Source organism: Lithobates pipiens, unplaced genomic scaffold, assembly GCF_037356315.1.
Source record: "Lithobates pipiens isolate NorthernLeopardFrog02 unplaced genomic scaffold, aLitPip1_a1.2 Scaffold_18, whole genome shotgun sequence".
Classification (NCBI taxonomy): domain Eukaryota; kingdom Metazoa; phylum Chordata; class Amphibia; order Anura; family Ranidae; genus Lithobates; species Lithobates pipiens.
The window spans coordinates 61,872,251-61,886,971 of record NW_027507758.1 but is presented as its reverse complement, the minus strand read 5'-3'; the positions used below and the strand labels follow the sequence as shown (position 1 = coordinate 61,886,971).

Below are 14,721 nucleotides of genomic sequence, written 5' to 3'. Positions count from 1 at the left end.
ACACCCGGAGAATTGTCTTTTCTTTGCAAAAATGTTGTTTTTTTACACTGCTGATGTTTGCTCTTTTCTGTCTATAAAAGAGAAGTAATAAAGAGCTCAGAGTCAGTCAGAGAGAGTCAGAGTTACGACGGACTTCTGAGCAGAAATACTGAATACCTCCGTGTCTCTTTGCTTAGATAAGAACTCTAACTAACAATTGGGAAACGGTAACATAACCTGACAAATAGGTGACTTGTTGAGGTCACACCTAACAGTAACCAATAGAAAAGACTATCATTCTGAGCCCAGCATTTTTCTTTATTGTCCCAAAGGTTTTGGCCACTACTGTCTATTGATATGTGAAACACTTTCAAAACTCACCAATTAGGGAGCAGAAATCAAGTTAACATCATTAATTTTGACTCCACAAATATGTACAACAATACTATACCTGGCTCAAGCTGGGCTCCTCCAGTTCTTCCTGAGTGGAAGGCCCAGGTTGGGCGTCGGAAGACTCAGCGGGTGTGGAATGGAGCATAGGACGCGTGGAAGGAAGAGTAGAGAGTGATTGTCTGGCCTCAGCCTGGTCTGACAGAAAATTCATCCTGTCATAATACCACAGGGTGGGAACATAAACGTCAGCTGCTGAATTTCCTGATTTCATGGACTTCACCATCTTATTCCTCTCCTTCAGATATGTACCCCTGAGGTTCCCAATTTTCTTTTTGATATATTTCTCATCTGCCCTGGGGACCACCGGCTTCACAAACTCAACCAGTTCCATTATTGCTGCCTGCCTCTTTGGTCTGCTACTGTAGAAAGGATGGGTGTTTTGCCACAGGACTGGCAGGTCTCGATATTTATCGATGAATAGAGGGAGGAAGCTGTAGTCATTAAACCCGTCCATGTCTGCAAGACACAACACAAGACAAACCCTAATGTCAGGCTAAACTCCACTAATGCAGGCCTCAATCTAGAAGCAGTGTAGCCTAGTGATGTGCCAAGTTCAAAATTTTACCTTCGTTTGCGTGTTCGTCGCCTCAGCTTCTCCCTCTGTTCACAGATCGTACGGACGACACACACGTGTTACGTTTTATATACAGTGCGCATGCGTGCAACTCCGCCCGCCCCTGACGTTCTTTCCAGAGTCCAGACTATTCCCCGCCCCTTCGCTTCCGGCGCAGTGGGGAGAGCACATGGCGGAGAGAACACAGGTGCGCACTAATAATTACACTAAACGAGGAGGAGGGTGAGGAAAGGCCGGAGCCTGAAACGTCCCGATCCAGGAAGACAAGATTTAAGGCCGCAAATATGTCTTTTGGAGAGATGTTGGAGATGGTCGACATATTGAACATGACCGACTATGATGGGAAATATGGACCTTACCCAAACCCAAATATCAGAAAGGCCAAGATCATGAATAAAGTTGTGAAGTGTCTTCTGCCTAATTTTGGGGTACGCCGATCCATGGATCAACTAAGAAAACGCTGGTCAGACCTGAAACTGAGGGAGCACGAGCAGTACATAAGGATCAAGCGTGTTCTGGACAAAAGTAAGTAGTTGTTGTGTGTTCATATGATTATTATTGCTTGCATACTGCTCCATGTGCTTTGAGTTCATGTTGTGCATTTTAAAATGGCCACTTTCAAGTTCATGGTTTCATTCGTTCGTAGGAAACATCCTTCTGCAGATAAGTATTCCAGCTGAACACAGTGTCCCCAATAATGTTATGACCTTGAAGCTCGGCCAAAATAAACAATTGAACAACACTTCCAAACAATGTTTCATATTGTTTATTCTGCCCTCTGTGTGATAATTATTTAATTTTTTCAAATCTCATAGGGGAGAGAAGACTCGGCAAGTATGAGGACACCAGGGACCCCACCCCTCACAAAGAAGGACAACTTCCAAAAGAACAAACAGAGGAGCAGGAGGAGGAGGAAGGAGAGATCGTGTAGGTTGTGCAAATTGTCACCACAACAGGTGAGTGTCGGAGAACACAGCTTCCGGTAAGCTCATCAATGTATGTCACCATATTTAAATTACATGTTTTTTTTGTTTTGTTTTATAGGTGATGTGGAAGAAGATTTCCGTTTTACCAGTGAACGTGCCCAGATCAGGGAGATAATGGGGTGCAATGGGTATTGGGAACATATCCTGCAAAACATCAATGATGTTAATTTAAATTTGAAAAACATCATTGATGTTTTGGGGAGAGTGTGAAACACCCCAAACTAGATAGGGTCTTATTTTTTTTAATTTTAAGACCAAAATGTAGTTCTCCAAATTCGACATTTGGAAGATGCACAGAGTGTGGAAACATGCATTATCTCCCATCATGGGGGATCAATGTATGTGTTTTGTGTTTAGTGTCTGAGATGAAGGGGTTGCAGCCCCAAAGCATGTACATTGATCCCCCATGATGGGAGATAGCACATGTTGACACACTGTGTGCATCTTCCAAATTTGGATTTTTCAGGGGTGACACCCCATGTGATGAAGGCAAGATCAGGCCATTTTGTACATACTCATGTCTGATATTGTCTTCACTTTTCAAAGTGGAACTTTGTATATTCCTGTGTTCTGTATTTTACAGTTAGATATATGCCTGTTTACACCAAAACAATAATTAAACCAAATTTTGAATAAACTCAGTTTTTAAAAAACACAATTTCTAGGTTGGTTGTACAAACCTTTTCAAAACGCACATGTGAATGTGGTTGGATTAAACAGTTCAATTAGCGACAATGTGTGGCTTTTTTTTTCATGGCACCAAAAATGTATTTGGAGTACAATTTAAGTTTGTGCTGAGAAGGAGTGTGATTTACTAAAGGCAACTCCACTTTGCACTCCCAGGGCAGTTTCAGGTGTACTTTTGCAGTGCACTTGTAGTGCATAGTGGATGTGCCTTTACTAAAAAACACCCACAGTGATGTGTAAATTTGGTCAATCATGTCATTTTCCTGCCATGGTGCTGAAAATGAGCATGATTTGGGTCACTAATGCACTACATACATTAGTTAACAAAAAAGAAGGTGTGTGTGTAGCAGACCCACAACATAATAACATTATTGAAAGAAGAGACGGTCCCCTCATCTTGCACTGAACTTGGGTTTGCACTGTTGGTGAAATGGGCACAACTTGATCAAACCTAATTATACCTAGGAGACACATAAAACCAAGCCAAGCAGTAAATGGAGTTTCAGATAAAAATGTAATTTTAAAATGCCGCTCAGACATTGTCTGGCATATCAATGGCCCCCCTACCCACAAAGTAGTCCATGTATTATGTTCTAACCTCACGGGCGCTTTGGGGAGGCAAGCCAGGATGAGCATGTTGAAGGCACGTGAGGTTATCTGCATTGTCCATCAAGTCTGCTTCTTGTTGGCCAACTGAGACCGCATAGTTCGCAGAAACTTTTTTCAAATAATTGTGCAGAACACAGCACGCCAGCACTATGTGATTCAGTTTGTATTCTGCCATGTGAATAGGCGTAAGAAAAAGGCGGAACCAGCTGGCCAGTATACCAAAAGTGTTCTCCACCACTCTTCGGGCTCTGGACAGGCGGAAATTAAAAATCCTCTGGTCCAGGGTGAGGGTCCTCATGGGGAAAGGCCGCATCAGATGGTTCGTCAGGGCAAACGCCTCATCCGCGACAAAGACAAATGTCCTTCCTGATTCTCCTCTGGGGGTGACAAGCCCAGACTGCCACTCTGGAGACGCCAGTAGAACTCCGTCCGTGAGAACACTCCACCATCCGACATCCGTCCATTTTGCCCCACGTCCACATACAAAAACTTGTCGCAGACACCACCGCCAACATCACAATACTATGAAACCCCTTATAGTTAAAATAGTATGACCCCGAGTTGGGTGGTGGGACGATGCGGACATGCTTCCCATCTATTGCTCCTCCACAATTGGGAAAGTCCCAACGACTGGCAAAGTGGGAGGCCACAGTCTGCCATTCCTGTGGCGTTGAAGGACACTGTGGATTGAAACAAGAACAAAAATTATTAATTTGACCAATCAACATTCCAAGCAGATTAGACACAAACATTTTGTGACAAAATTAGTTAAACATTTTGGGAACTGAGTATTTAAAGCCTAAAGTCTAATGTCCCCTTATGAGAGTCATCACCCCCCCCCCATCTGATGGGCCCTTGCTAAAAAATGAGGGGGGGGGGGTGTTTAGGACAGGTAACCCTCTCCACTTGATTGAGAGCTGAATGCCTAAATAATGTGTGATACTTTGGGAAGCCCCTCCTTAGTTACACTATTGGCAGCCCACCGGGCAGGTAAGAAGTGTCAGAATACAAAAAAATAATCAAAATGTAAGCACTGTTTGACATTCTGCTATTACATATCCAGATAATTAATAGGTTAAAAGCAAAAAAAAAAAAAAGGGGTAAAGTATTGAGGCAGGCCCTTACACTACATGCTTAGGTGAATTCATCCATAAATGTGAGCATCAAAAAGGTAGGTATAGTGTGTATTGGGTTTGGTAAAGTCAACAGATAGAGGATTGCTATCAGCTGGCCTAGCAGTTGGGGGGAGGAGGGTTCCTAATGAGTTTGGCACAACCCCCCCCCCCCCCCAAAAAAAGAAAAAAAAAACACTCTGCGTGAATTGAAGCACACACATCACATTTGTAGACATTTTAGGGGGTGTTTAGGGGAAAGCAATACTATGGAACTGCCAAAAGACATTGTTAAGTGACTAGACTATAGTTTTATGGGCCAAGAAGAGCATGGTGGGGAAGTTAGTGAGGCAAATATGCCTGAGGACAAAGGGGCAGAGCATCTAAATTAGAGCATATTGCAATGATGGTAATTAGGGAATGAGGAAAGAAATTCAAGACATTAGCAATCATGAAATACATAGAATGTGATGTTAAAGGATAAAACTTACCTTCATATAGTCCTTCTGCAGGACCTGAATGATGGCAGAACAGGTTTCTGGAATAATGATGCCCAGAGCCTGGGGGGAGATGCCTGTAGAGAACTTGAGGTCCTGAAAACTTCTCCCTGTCGCCAAGTAGCGCAACATGGCGATGAGCCTCTGCTCCGGAGTGATGGCTTGCCGCATGCAGGTATCCTGCCTGCTGATATAAGGGGTCAGCAAAGCCAGCAGACGGTGAAAAACGGGGTCCGTCATCCGGAGATAATTCCTGAAATCATCAGGATTATTCTCCTGGATCTCACGGAGCAAAGGCATGTGCGAGAACTGGTCACGCAGGCGCAACCAATTCTTGGTCCACAAACGCCTCCCCTCCCTGTTCATGGACCAGGCTTGTGTCAAAGTAGCAACCCCAACACGAAGCCCCTGCACAGAAGAAACTCTACGACGAGTACGTAGAGGAAACATGGTTTGAAAATGTTCGGCTGGTCAGAGCGGACACCAGAAAGCACAGATAAACAGCAAAGCCTGAAAGAACGACCTGAATAGCAGAAGCAAGCAGACAATAAGCATTGCCTTTCAAAGCGTACTATACCAAGATATAGTCCACAATGATCAACAAATACTTACTGACTGCACGCGCTGATTATCAGATACGCACCGACAAGCAGAAACTGAAGAGCTGTAGCGATCTGAATCACAAATCTGAAAAGAGCGAATCGTCTCTCACCAAACTTCTACTAACACGCGATAGACACGAGATCAGCAGAAGGAGCCCAAAGGGTGCTGGACATGGAGCTGAACTTCCTTTTTCTAGTCCCGCCGTACACGGCTTATGTCACCGCGTTCTTGGCCACCTGCGAAATCGGACCACTTGGCCTGACCGTGTGTATGCAACAGTTTCAGACACAATCCATCAGACTAAATCCGACGGGCAAAATCCGACGGATTTGGTTGGCAAAATCTCCGACCGTGTGTACGTGGGCTAAGACAGGACAATTTGGTTGGTTAGCAGGCTGATCGGTAAGTTGAGCTGCGAATTTCATGTAAATACCCAACATGTCAAGCTTTAGTATCACTAAACCCACATCATAAAAAATGATCTATAAATGGTGTATCACATGCTTGTTCATACTCACTCGGTCACTATAAGATTTGTTTTCTGTATTCTGCAAAAATACCTGGTTGATCCTGCTGTTTTCTATCTCCCCCTTCTGTTCATGTCCCCAATTCAGCTAGGGATTTTGCAGAGCAGTGTTGGCAGCTCTGCACATGCTCAATTTTCAGTGAGATTGTATGCTGAGCATTTCCTCCCTATCACATCTGAGCAACCCATGTAACTAAAGAATCACACATGTGGGCGTATACACAGTGGTAAATGACAGCCCACCCCCTCCCTCCTCCTGCATGCCCACTACCAAGCTAGACACAAAGGGGATGGGATATTACATCTTGATTGATGGAGTCTTCACCACCCTGTTATTCTAAGACACAGGCTGGAGGGGAGCCTATAACTGTTGTTTTGTTTTACCTGGTTTTCCAAAGGCTGATTGTTTGTTTTTTAAATGTTGAACATGTAATCAGCAGCAGAGTACTAGAAGTTCCTCCTGTTTATGTTTCCCTGCAGACAGGCTGAGAGAGATCTGGGTCATGTGACAGCTGTATATTGATTAGGAAAAAGGTACTTGTTGTTTGAAAACTTGATGTTAATTGATAATTGATAATTACAGTGCCCTCATCCACATACAGAAATAGAAGGGACAATGTAAATAAAATACTGTGTGTTTAGTATCACTTTAAAATTGCATACATCCATGAAAAGGCAACAAACTAGACAATGCTTTAAAAACCCATACAGTTCATCAGATTGAAGTTAACCCTGAATATGGACCCAGAATTATTGCTCTCACTCCAGCATGTGTGGTGATATGTAACATATCTAGCCAAAATGACACAGGTATTTACATTTGTATGTTTGTTTATGTGGGGATGGGGTTCAGTGCTTGGGTGTAACTATTTTTTTATACTTTTTTTTTCACTAAACTATTTTTTAATCACATTGGGGACAAAAAGTTCCTTGTGTGATGCTGCTTTATTACAGGTTCTCTTTATTGAGACATGAACTTGCTCAAGATTGCTCAAATTCAGAATGAGAGGAAATCTTCTGGACAGTTTCTTAACCACAAAAACATGAGAGCAGAAACCTAGGTTCATCTGTTCTGTGGGTACTGGTATTAACACCCTTTGGTTGACCAGTTCCTCTAATGCCCCGTACACACGAGCGGACTTTTCAACATCCAAAGTCCGAAGGACCGAGTCCGTCAGACTATCCGATCGTGTGTGGGCTGCAACGGACTTTTGATTCGCCAAAGTCTGACGGACTTTAGAAATGAAGCATGCTTCAAATTTTCCCGACGGAACTCCGCCGGACCCGGTCCCCTTCGAAAACTCCGCTCGTGTGTATGCTACTCCGACGGACTAAAACCGACGCTAGGGCAGCTATTGGCTACTGGCTATGAACTTCCTTATTCGAGTCCAGTCGTACGTCATCACGTTCGAATCCGTCGGAGTTTAGTGTGATTGTGTGTGGCCAAGTCCGTTCGGCCGAAAAGTCTGTCAGAACTCCGTCGGAATTCCAGCAGAACTCCGACGGAACTCCTTTGGAAGTCTGTCGGACATAAGTCCGCTCGTGTGTACGGGGCATTACAGGGACAACAATGCTGAGGCCTTCACAGGGTCCTTCGTAACAGATGTGAGAATAAAACCTTAAATGGGCCTGTCCGAAAGCTCTTGGTGGTAGCCTTCCCCTATGAGCCTCTGAATGTACAAGTTTGGGGTAACGTTTAGCCACTGTGGTACAAGGAACCCCAATCTTCCTCCTCCTGGGACTAACTAGTCATTGAAGCTTGCTGGTTTGTCCAGGGGGTAAATAGAATCTGTCCTTTCACCCTGCTACTGTGTTTTCTGGGTAGGTTCCTTGGATGAATCTTGTTATGCTATGTGTCATCTTATTTATGTTACAATCATGTTTTATTGCAAAATTTGTAATCATGCATGTACTTACTGTCATATAGGCCTCTTTCACACAGACTGTCCGTTCAGGTCCGCCTGTCAGTTTTTTAGGAGGACCATCCATAGACCTCTATGGAGCGTCGGATGTCAGCAGTGACATGTCCGCTGACATCCGACCCGCTCCGATCCGAAAAAGTGTGACGGGAGAAAAACCTACTTTTCCATCCGATTGGGGATCTGATCAGGTGACCACGGACTCTACAGTCTGTCCTCATCCAATCCCCCATAGGGGAGAGCGGCGCTCTGACAGGTCTGTCCCTTCACAATGTGCAGAGACGGTCCTGTCATCTTCCTGCTCAGCGGGGATCGACGGAGCGATCCCCCGCTGAGCAGAGTGGGCTCCATACACGGACATGTCCATGTGAAGGAGCCAATACATGGAAAAATCACCACTGTAGAAGGAACAAATAAATATATGTTTAATAATTATTCATTCTCCAATAATATGCCTCACTCAAAATCCCAACTTCTTTTTTCTATTCCATACCACTAGGGATGGAGGCACACGTGTATGAGTGTACATATGAGTCTCATATAAAGTCCCAAACCCTTTTCTCCATTGTACTATTTACTATTATTAGGGATGGAGGCGCACTTATTGGCCCGTATATAGGGTTAGCAACCACCTACCCTGTCGGTCCATGCAATGAGCATGTAAATTACCTGACCGTGGTTGGCTTATGTCCTTCAGTATACAATTATTTCCTTCAGTATTATTAGTCCATATACATTCTTTCATGTACCCGGCGTTCCATGGTCTGGCATGTCCTGTGCTGTGGTGCCTGGCGAGGATGCTCCTCCCCCTTTGTCACGCCAGCGTGAGGCTGGGTGGGGTGGGCTGATGAGGCTGAGAGCATAAAAACACTCATGAGAGACCAGTTATCCCTTTCATGCACTGTGGTCTTGGACCTTTTTCTGTGCAATTTAGAGGGAATCCTTATCATCCCACTTTTCATGTTTTGGTCCTGTCAGTCCACTTTTGTGGGTGCTCTTTAACCTTTCGCATGCTTCCCTGCTTTTCCTCACCTTTATCCTTTTTTTGTGAATTTGCATGACCCTCATGTGATTTTTCACCTATTCTTTCCCCCTTTGTGGTGTGTTTTCTTCCTCTTTGAACTCACCACACCCTTTATTTATTTTTCCATGCTACAATGGGTGCTGGTTTCCTATCCATAATTATATATGGGAGGAGCCCAGGGAGCGTTGGGTGCTACTTAGACCCCACTGGGAGTCTTGTTCACATTCTGGCTTTTCTCTTCACACATGCACTTCATGTTTCAGAGTCGTGTCTCTGTATGATGTCACCAGATAACTATTTCTGATTTCCTCTCTATCACACAGACTGCACATCTTTTTGTTTCCTCTCACTCTTTTCCCCTCGAGGTATTGCATGATTTTCATGCAATTTTTCACATTTTTTTATTTCTTTTTGTTATGATTTGGCTCATTTCACACCTTTTTGCTCAATTTTTTCCTATTCAGTTTATTCAGTTAAGTTTTTATAATTTAAATTACTTTCTACAGCCCCGATTTGCTTTTTGTGATCATACACGCTCACTCACTTCTTCACATGTTTATTTATGGCCATACACCTGATTACTATTTTTTCATGACAATCACGATTTTTGGTCCAAGTCGAATCCATCACCAGTATAACATTCCATCTCACCACATTTGGTTATGGGTTTTTCCCATTTCCTCCATACACATCATATTAATTTTACCCACTCAATCACTCATTTATATTTTCAAAAATCGAGTTTATCGATCACCCCCTGGTCACCCTTCCATAGGAGAAATTTATAAGTGCTCTTGGCTCCCTCAGCATGCCCCATCCTCAGCTCCCACGGTGGACCCTTTTATACAGTCCTTGTCCTTTGGTTTCCATGCACAGTTGATGTGAGTATTTCCAGCATTGTCAGTTTGGTCCCTTATACCTACTACTTTTCCCAATCATTGGGTATTTTTATAGGCTTGGCCACTTATATACATTTATATTTTTATAGAATGATGCTGCATCAGCCCCTGAAGAGTCGGCACTGTCCCACGAAATGCGTCAGGCTTAGCCCTTTTACACACGGTCGGACATTCTGACAACCAAATCAGTTGGATTTTGTCCGACGGATTTTGTCCGATGGATTTTGTCCGAAACTGTTGTATACGCGCGGTTGGACGAACTTGTCGGAAAATCCGATCATTCAGAACGTGATGACGTTATTTAGTTACGACGGGACTACGTTCAGGCTAGTAGCCAATAGCTTTGATGTAGGAATGTAGGCAGTTTGTCGGAAAATATTTCCAGCAAGTTGGAAAATTTGGTCCGACGGAAACAGTCCGATGCATACCACACACAGTCGGAATATCCGACAAAACGGTCCGATAGGACACATTCCGTCTGAATCTCCGACCGTGTGTACAAGGGCTTACACAGATGCGCCATGTTCTATAGATGGTCTACCATGCTTATAATGCAATATATTTTAGACCCAAATTGCTATATAGTCCTATAGGGAATCCTGTCATGGAGGATACTTGTCCACACCATGTTATGTGTCATGTTATGTTACAATCATGTTTTATTGCAAAATTTGTAATCATGCATGTACTTTATATTATACATGCAAAATCACCACTGTAGAAGGAACAAATAAATATATGTTTAATAATTATTCATTGTCCAATAATATGCCTCACTCAAAGTCCCAACTTCTTTTTTCTATTCCTTGGATGAATCTTAGCCACTGGATCTCCTGACCAGGACTTTAACTATAAAGCTATGCAGGAATTAATCAAAACAGGTGATTCTGCTGAAAGTATGACTGATCCAGCAGAGGTACCTGTCATAAATCCTGCTGCCTTAAATAAAATAAGAAAATACTCCAGGATTAGTTGTCTTGGGGTACCCATCTCTAGATGAGACTGCATTTGGAAAGCCAAGCTTCAAGGTTACATGTGATGCATGTTGTAGCCATCGTTGGCTTGAGATAGGTAACTGCTCAATACTAAGCATGTTTAAGCAAAGTGTCCATTCTTTTGTCCAAAGCATCCTTAAGAATACCCATGCCTTCAAAAGACACTTGGGAAAATGCCGCATAAAGCTTTGGCATTTTGTTCTAAGAAAGAGCCAGATCCTCGTCAGAAGGAAATCTGTGCTTCAAAGTTTAGGAAAGCAATTTTTTTTCTCTGAAGCAAGCCATTCTAATAGACCCAGAAAGAGCACGGGAATAGGAAATCCATGCCCTTTGTCCTCCTTATGGGTATGATACGTACAATCATGAAGGGATAAAGACATCTGCTCCTGAATAGCTAGGGTCTAATGCCGCGTACACACGACAGGACTTAAGTCCGTCAGACTTTCGATGGAGTTCTGACGGAGTTCTGACAGAGTTCTGATGGACTTTCCGAATGAACGGACTTGGCCACACACAATCACACCAAAGTCCGATGGATTCGAACGTGATGACGTATGACTGGACTAGAATAAGGAAGTTCATAGCCAGTAGCCAATAGCTGCCCTAGCGTCGGTTTTAGTCCGTCAGACTAGCACACACACGAGCAGATTTCTGGGTCCGGCAGAGTTCTGTCGGAAAAATTTGAAACATGTTCCATTTCTAAAGTCTGTCAGACTTTTGCAAATCAAAAGTCCGCTGCAGCCCACACACGTTCGAATAGTCTGCCGGAATCATTCCGTCAGACTTTTGATGTTGAAAAGTCTGGTCGTGTGTACGGGACATAATAGATTGCCTTCAATACAATGTCCATGTTTTCGAAAGAAAATGCCCTTGATCCCCATGGATCTTGGAACAAATGAGTTGGACCTAGGGCTACAACCTGACCCATGTAGCTAGACCAGGGCTACAATAAGGGCAGAGACAATCCCCCCTCCTCATGAGAGTTCACTGTTAAGACATTTCCCTTCTGTTGAGGAATGGCAAATACTGACCAGCTAGGACGGGGAACACTGGCTGGATATACACTATATTACCAAAAGTATTGTGACACCTGCCTTTACATGCACATGAACTTTAATGGCCTCCCAGTCTTAGTCCGTAGGGTTCAATGTTGAGTTGACCTACCCATTGCAGCTATAACAGCTTCAACTCTTCTGGGAAGGCTGTCCAAAAGGTTTAGGAGTGTGTGTATCGGAATGCTTGACCATTCCTTCAGAATCGCATTTGTGAGGTCAGGCACTGATGTTGGACGAGAAGGCTTGACTCGCAGTCTCTGCTATACTTCATCCCAAAGATGTTCTATTGGGTTGAGATCAGGACTCTGTGTAGGCCAGTCAAGTTCCTCCACCCCAAACTCGCTCATCCATGTCTTTATGGACCCTGCTTTGTGCACTGGTCCAAATCATTTGGTGGAGAGGGGATTATGGTGTGGAGTTGTTTTTCAGGGGTTGCGCTTGGCCCCTTAGTTCCAGTGAAGGGAACTCTTAAGGCATTAGCATACCAAGTCATTTTGGACAATTTTAAGCTCCCAACTTTGTGGGAACAGTTTGGGGTTGGCCCTACATGACTGCGCACCAGTACACAAAGCAAGATCCATAGAGACATGGATGAGTGAGTTTGGGGTGGAGGAATTTGACTGGCCAGCACATAGTCCAGACCTCGACTCGATAGAACACCTTTTGGATGAATTAGTGTGGAGACTGTGAGCCAGGCCTTCGTCCACATCAGTGCCTGACTTCACAAATGCACTTCTGGAAGAATGGTAAAACATTCCCATAGACACACTCCTAAACCTTGTGGATGGCCTTCCCAGAAGAGTTGAAGCTGTTATAGCTACAAAGGGTGGGCCAACTCAATATTGAATCCTACGGACTAAGACTGGGATGCCACTAAATTTCATGTGCATGTAAAGGCAGGCGTCCCAATACTTTTGGTAATACAGTGTACATTTTTGGGCCCCTTTCATGCCTATTTGTGTTGCGATAACGCACATACCACATCAAGCTTTATTCTTATAGTACCATTGTCCATTTATTATTAATGGGCCTCAACACAGGAAAAAAAACAATTGCTCCTGATCCAGTATTTTGAACTTGAATGGCGGTGTGCTATAACACAACTGTGTTCTGAAAATGTATTTAAAGCGGAGGTCCACCCTAAAATGGACCTCCGCTCATCGGAATCCCCCCCCCCTCCGGCGCCACAATCGGCACCTTTCAGGGGGGAGGGGGGTGCAGTTACCTGGATAATCCAGGTAACTGCACCCACTTCCGGGCTAGCTCTCTGCGGAAAGGGGCGTACGTTACGCCCCTTTCCGCAAGCGCCCGCCCCCTTCAGCAAGTGCCCCGCTGCCTGCTGGGAAACACACAGCTCCCAGAGGCAGCGGGGACCGTCCGGATTGCGCCGCGCGGCTCGCGCATGCGCAGTAGGGAACCGGGAAATGAAGCCGAAAGGCTCCATTTCCTGATTCCCATACCCAAGATGGCGGCGGCACAAGCGAGCGATCGGCTTCGGGTGCCGACATCGCGGGCGCGCTGGACAGGTAAGTGTCACTATTTAAAAGTCAGCAGCTGCAGTATTTGTAGCTGCTGGCTTTTAAAAAAAAAAAAAAAACGCGGAGTCCCGGTGGACTCCCGCTTTAAGCACATGCAAAATGAATGGCAATGCAGTGCATTACATCCTGCATGGCTGCCAAGCACTGCAGTGATGCACATGTTTAACCACTCATTACCTGGATGGAATAGTATGAACTAAATCTAAATCTAATATTTGTGGGCCTTTGCTCTTAGCCCTTGTACACACGGTCAGAGATTCCGATGGAATGTGTCCTATCAGACCGTTTTGACTGATAATCCGACTGTGTGTGGTCTCCATCGGACTGTTTCCGTTGGAGTGTCCAACAGACCAAATTTTCCAACTTGTCCGTAAAATTTTCAGACAAAATGCTCTGATCGGACATACTCCGATCATGTGTAGCCTACTCCGACGGACAAAGTGCCACGCATGCTCAGATCAAATTTCTAGACCAAAGCTATTGGCTACTAGCGTGAACGTAGTCCCGTCATAACGAAAGAACGTCATCACATTATGTACAATCGGATTTTCCGACAACTTTGTCCGACCGTGTGTATGCAACTGTTTCGGACAAAATCCGTCGGACAAGATCCAACGGATTTGGTTGTCAGAATGTCCGACCGTGTGTACAAGGGCTTATTGTGCACTGGGTCTTAGGTGTTTTTAAGCTATGCCTCTGCCCTGCTGATTCTGGTGAAATCTCACTTTCATTCATTAATTTTAACATGTTAGGCTGACTTCAAATGCCTAACATTGTGACAGGTTCACTTCAAATCTGAGATTACAAAGCCAAACACAATCTCATTCTTGAAAATGAAAAAAACTCAGTAACACAATAGTCAAAGGATCATTGTACTTACTGTAAGTAACTCTAGATAAGTGATTTCAATCCCGTCATGGAAAGCCTGGGTATATCCCTCCTGGCTATATACCTATCTGTTTCACCACCTGCAAGTTTAATGCTCTTACATGTGTCTGACAGATCTGTGCCAGGGAATTCAGTTTCTTTTATCAGTAGGAGGAAGTGATAAACTTACCTCATATCATTAACACAGCACTCTGGACTGGAATCTGAGCTTAACATTACTTGTTTGTTGATTGACTGCTGGACAGCGAAGCTTGTCAAGTTTAAATGAGAATTCTCACATTATCTCAGTTAATATGGAACTGAACTCTGTAAACTAACGATTTTATATCATATAGGGAGTTTCAAGATATGTTAATTGAGCACAAGCAGTACTCTAA

General features: G+C 44.0%; 1 long non-coding RNA gene across 1 annotated transcript; it reads right to left on the bottom strand.

Annotated features, from left to right (window-relative positions):
• Window positions 1–3,174: 3,174 nt before the first annotated feature.
• LOC143990056 (uncharacterized) lies at window positions 3,175–14,445 on the bottom strand. Its single transcript, XR_013277129.1, has 2 exons — window positions 14,337–14,445; window positions 3,175–3,968 (listed from the first exon to the last, which is right to left on the bottom strand). It is a non-coding gene; the product is annotated as an uncharacterized LOC143990056 (long non-coding RNA).
• Window positions 14,446–14,721: the final 276 nt, after the last annotated feature.